At 43.5% G+C, this 6,266-nt stretch overlaps 1 pseudogene; it reads right to left on the reverse strand.

Moving 5' to 3' along the window:
* Positions 1-243: 243 nt before the first annotated feature.
* Positions 244-363, reverse strand: LOC136650489 (5S ribosomal RNA; annotated as a pseudogene).
* Between the last annotated feature and the right edge of the window lie 5,903 nt (positions 364-6,266).

A 6,266-nucleotide genomic window follows, 5' to 3' on the forward strand; every position in this document is an offset into this window, starting at 1 on the left:
TTTCCCCAACTGTGAATTGCTGCATTTTTCTGGAAGAAAAAAAAGGAGAGTAGATCCTTCTGGGCAAATATAAAGGGTTATTTGGGCTTACATGTGTGTAACTTCTGCCCCATCACCCATTCATGGGTAATTCAAGATAGGCTGCTGGGTACCAATAATATGCAATTGAAATTCAATGTTCTAGTTATGTTGACTATTTTTACTCTTGGTTGGCAACCTTCAGTCTCAAAAGACTGTGGTATAAACCTACAGCACCTGGTATTCCCAGGCGGTCTCCCATCCAAGTACTAACCAGGCCTGACTCTGCTTAGTTTCCGAGATCAGACAAGATCGGGCATGTGCAGGGTAACAGTTGCTGCATGCTTTAATCTTCAATATTTCTTCAGGATTATCCACCTGCAGTATTGCTCCAATTTCCCTACAACAATGGGGATAAGGTCATTGTTTGTCATGATGTACTGGTACGGGGGGGGGGTAGTTGAAAAGGACTGGGGGGGAGGTAATGGTGCACCAGGACTTCTCCTACAACAGTGATCTCATCAGCAGGATCTCTCAGGCACTGCCTTTGAAGGACTTTAGATGAGAAGCAGCATCAGGTTCTTAGAGGCAAACTAAGAAATTTGCCTGAGGCAAATGTAAATGTGATCTTCTTTCTCTAGGACTACTTGAGAGTCTAGTACAGAGGTTGCCAAACTTGTGACCACTGCATAGTGCAAAAATTGTCCCCATTTGGACCAGCGCTTACCATTCTGCTGTGCGGCTGACTAGAAGCCGCTCTGACCACATTTACATGATGCTCTGGGCAGCTGCATCTGTAGCCCACTGTCCAGCAGGCTTTGCGCCAAGATTTCCAGGAAGATGTGACTGCAGAGAGGGTCACACAACAGCGGTCAGAGCTTCTGGTGAGCAGCACGATGGGACGGTAAGCGCTGCTCACAGTGGAGAGGGAGTGTTGTGCTGGATCTGGCCCGCAGGCTGCAGTTTGGCGAATGCTAGTCTAGCACATGGACTAGCATGCTAATATATATTTTTATCCCATTTCTTAATTTTTATATATTTGTTTTCAAATTATTGCAATATTCCAAGAGTATGGGATGAAATGGAAATACAGTAAAAAGATATATCTTTTTAAAGATGTATCTTTAAAAAAAACAACTCATCTTAATGTTTGGTATAGGGTGACTTTGACTGCCTCTCAAAGGAATTTTAAATGAAATTTTAACATGATGTATTAGGAGTGAACGAGTAATGTAAATTGTCAGCCATGTTGTAAACTTGTTGGCTTAAGAAAGCAAAGAAGCACATGGGAGAATCACATATGTAGCTGACTTTTCATTCATTGTTCTCTCCGCAAGAATGACTATTGCTGAAGAGGCAAGCTACTGTTTCAGTTTCAAAAGAAGCATGCATTTTCAGCAGTGGAAACACCTGCCAGTTAAACAAATGAAACTGTGGTTATTAAGAAAGTTTTCTCCCAGGTAGGTATATTGGTTCTTTAAATCTTTTGCATTGGACAAAGAACATTAACCACACTTAACTGCTGCTGAAATGCACTCCATCTCAATTGGACTGTTTGCTAAAATAGTGTCCTAAAAAGCAAATCCTTTTTCTGTGATAGTCAAGCAAACCTACACACCTTTATTGTCATTACACTGGCATAGTCGAGCCTGATTAGCTACGAGTGCACAGGGGGAAGGGGCACATTCTGCCATTATAAGCCCTGGACATTACATTCCTCATTACATTGCATAAATGTAAACCTCCTAATCAACGTATTTTGTCAGGAAGAACTAGGCAACAACCTTCACGATCTTACCAAATTTGGTGCATAATTTTTCAATAAATTAGAAAGTTAATTTCAATAAATTAGGAAGTCATGCACAAGGAAACATTTGTTCCCTTACCTTGGGGTTGCATTGTGGCTGCATCAGCACTGGAAAATTGGGTAGGATTGGCCCCTGTGTTTCAGTTTCCCTCATGGAACATATTTCAGTTTCTCTGTCGCATGGGGAGTCAACCAAACCTTCCCCTCATACACCATCTAAATTAATTTTTAGATCAAATGGGAAGCAGAGGTTCGGATGTGACTTTCACACAGTTAGATGAATCTGGAAGGCATGTTGGGAGGGGAAGCATGACTCTGGTTGCATGGTGAGGGTTTGAATTACTCTGAACCGACTTTAATCATGTACAAGGAATATGTGGGGAGGGTATCAGAATGTCTGTAGGGAGCCCCCTCACATAGAGCTACAGCTAACATTCCTTCCAGACGTTCTAATGAAAATGAATTCCTCAAGGGTCTGCCACCATGATGCCAGTCACCATACATGTGTTCACTGGCCACAGTGAATGTATGAAAAGGACTCTCATGTGAAATGTATAGAAGTCCCATGGCCCCCAACTCATCTGCACCTGGGATTGCTCTGTGTGAGGAAGAGAGAATAAGGTAAACAATCAAAACAACGCATATTAGACAACATATACAGGATTTTTTAAAAATGTACCTGAACATTTAAAAAAAAGAGAGAAAAGGAAAAGGAAAAAGTACCTGGACAATTAAAATACCCCTGTAAATGACTCACTGAAACTGCAGGATGATCAGATGCAATTTAGGATAGGGATCTTATATCCATAATACTAGTGTGCAGGCGGGAATTTCGGCAGGTGTGACTTTTCCCAATCTTCTGTGACAAGCTGCACCTGCCAACCCTCCATCTTCTGCACAACTATTAAAGGTGGCTTAATTAAAGGAAGAGTTGCAGCAAGTGAGCACAGAGCCAGTCGGCTGCCCCAATTTTACAATCAGATTGTTTGTGTTCTTGGCAATGTAGTATCTTGCAAATTGCAATGGTGTGTAAGCATCTGACAAGCGTAACAACCACAGTGTCGTGGCAAGGTAAAGGGAAATTTTCTGCGATGTGTCATCGAGAAGACAACATCTTATTCAGCATGGATTGATGGTGAACAGAGCCAGTTCCGTGAATGACAAAGGGGCACAGCCTTTTCCCCGAGACGTCTGCCTCGCTTTTGTACAGTGCTAGGTGAACTCTGGGATTATCTAAGGCATTGTTGTTCAGAGAAGAGCTGGTTTACAGATAAAGGTGATGCTGTCAGAAGTTCTGAATAGCTCAGAGCTAATTGCTGACCCTAACAGGCCCAATTAGCTGTTACAAGCACTGCAAGGCAGCCCATGGGACCAATCCTTTCTTATACACACAGATTGGAACTCTCATTGCACCGGTACCTTGGTTACAGGCTCTGTAGTTACCTTTCAACAAATCAAAAAGGTTTATTAGGAAGAATGACTGCTGTACCTGCCGCAGACATGAACAGACATATACCCATACGTACTAATCACCAGGAAGGGGGGGGACATTTCAACGAGGGCATGTGGCTACCTTTTTAAAAAGGCAGTATATTGAGAAGAAAGAATGGTGGCAATCTGATTGGTATAATTTGATGCACACATCCTAACAGTTTAAGCTGTGAACAATGGTGTGATGGCCACTGCTATTGCCGTCCTCGTAACAGCAGTAGCAATTGATTCACCTGGCTCTTCTTGTGGCATTGTGTGTTTAAATTTGCTCTGTCTCTCATTCAACATCACCCACCATCTGGAGGAAATTCAGCAGTCCTGACACCTGCGTGAAGAATAAGATGCTGATCAGATGGAATGGGCCAGGGCTTTGTCTCAAGAGCCAAAAAGGGGAATTGTTGTTTAACACAATCGCTTAAAAGGTTTCTAAATTATGTGCCTTGAGAGCAGCATATGGCTCTGGTGAAATATGGATTGGTAAACTTTTCACTAAACTTGGGGGCTCAGATGGCTGCTTTATGAATTTGCATAATAAATAAACACCCAAGACACGGCAAAGAGGATGCCGACGGTTTTCTCAAACATTTTTCATTCTTCACACTCGCGTGGCACCATCTCTTAACCCAAATAACCAAACGTTCTGCCAAGATTGTAAGGGTAGGAAAGCATCTCACTATGAAGAAGTAAGTCAACCTCGGTGTGATATGTGAAGTTGTTTTATACTGATTTAGAGTACTGGTCCAGCTAAGAGCCCAATCCTATCTACATTTTCCTGGGAGTAAGCCCTATTGAATGCAATGGGACTTACTTCTGAGTAGACAAGCATAGGCTTATGCTCTAAGTCAGCCTTGCTTAAGAGTTAGCAGTGGAACTGTCAAGCGGTGGCTCACCAGGATTGCAGATCGAGGTCTCTCTTAGCTCTACATGAGATGCCCAGGATTGAACCTGAGACCCTTGTGCATGTAAACAAAGCGTGCACACTGCCACTGAGCTAACAGCCCCTCACCATGAAGTTTGGCTTGTAAATAACTGACACACACACACACCCCTCCGTCCAGGCTAGGCTGAAGTGGAACCCATCACAGTGCTTATATTGTGCCCCTCCCTTTTTACTTTACACATAGTACTGTATCTGTTCTCCCTCCCGGCCTACTTTGAAGAACCAGCAGAAACAAAAGAGGGGGAAAAGGAAAACCAGCCTCCCTTATGCTCTTCTCATTTTCTCTCCATGGAGAGTGAGCAAGAAGAGGAACAGGCAGTTGCAAGGTGGAGCACTGAGCAGGCCACAACCTCATAGATTCATTGGGCAGGCGCAGGGTACACAGCACTCCCCTACCACATTGCCACTTCTCCCAGCCCATCACGCAAAACAGTGTTTTATCTCACCTTTGCGTACTGTTCAATTCTGCTAATTTTCAAGACTGGTATGTAAAGGAGTGCATGTCTAATGGCTTCAATATTTAAATAGGTGCAACATTAAAATAATGAAATGAGTAGACACATGCGATGTAGCACAACTGAAAATCAAAGATGTCAATTTTTAAGAAGAAACAGGTAGATTAAAAAATTGCCTAAGAACATCTCCCACCAGTCGTACTGCACACCACGACAGTGGTCAAATGTTAAAGGTAGTGCAAAGAAAAATACTGCACCATACATAAAATGCATGGACAAGCAGAATAGGTTTACACAGTGTTAATATAGATAAATGACATGTACAACATATCTAGCAACCATTTAATTAATTAGATCAATATAATTAGCCGTGCTATATTATGCTATCTAGACTTAGCCCTGAAGAGCACATTGCTTAAAATGGTTTACAGCACTAAGATACCCTAACTGTGCATGCCATATCAATGCGATCACACATCAATATAACCACTAACACACCATTAATAATGAAAGTTTATAGGACACTCAGGGGACACATAAAACACTATCCTTGCAAGGGAAAATTTTGATAACATAGCCTGCAAAATCATTTCACCTGTCAAAAAGTGCTTACTTGAAATTTATACAAAACTAAAGGCTGGTTATGATTATATAGCAAATTAATTTAACAAACAGTTGCAGCAGCAGCAGACTTAATGAGCAAACCAGAGCAAGTGAAGATGTTTTATCAGTGTGATTCTTGCACTGAAGTCCTGCACATGCTTCATTCCTAGAGTGAACCGCAGTTGGATCTTGCACCTTCCATTTGGTTTTCTAAACCTGTGTAATCTTTGGCAAAGCGAAAGTTAGAGCCTGCAGCCGGAACTCGAAGAATACAAACCATAAAAAACAAATTAACAGCCCGATCCTAACCCACACTGGAATAGGCAGACCAGCTGGCCTGCCCTGTATCCAGCACAGGGCTGGGGCTGGCTGCGGCACAAGTCGGAGTAAGGGAATGAACTCCCCTTACCCCATGTCATGCCACAGCCAGCTCTATGGGGCTACTTGGCTTTGTGCCAGCAAGATCACTGACACAAATCCAAGTGGCACTCAGGCTGGATCCCAACCTCCGTAGCCAGTCGGGGACAGAGGCTGGGATCCAGCCTAAGTGCCAGAGTCTGGTCCCATCCTTCTCCCCAAGCCGTCCCACCCTCCAGTCCATCCACCCAACCCCCACCCTCTCCCTACCCTGAAACTCCCCATTATGCCATTCCCCACCCTCTCTACCTCCCTCCTTACTTGGTCAGGGTGGCATGGGGCTTGAATCTGGCCTCACTGAGGCAGTGCATGTCCATGTGCAGGCTCAGCCTCCTTCTGAGTTGTTACAGATGTACCTTATAACATGTTTGTGACACTCCCAGGTTGGCTCAAGGGACTTGCACTGGTTCAAGAATGAGCAACAATTGTGCCCTGAAGTGTCAATTCACCTACTGCCAGCCAGAAGAGGTAAGTTCTATTGATACCTGAACTTGATCATGGGGAAGGAGTGTACAAACCACTCCCTCCCCCTCCC

Source organism: Tiliqua scincoides, chromosome 4 (assembly GCF_035046505.1).
Source record: "Tiliqua scincoides isolate rTilSci1 chromosome 4, rTilSci1.hap2, whole genome shotgun sequence".
NCBI classification, from domain to species: domain Eukaryota; kingdom Metazoa; phylum Chordata; class Lepidosauria; order Squamata; family Scincidae; genus Tiliqua; species Tiliqua scincoides.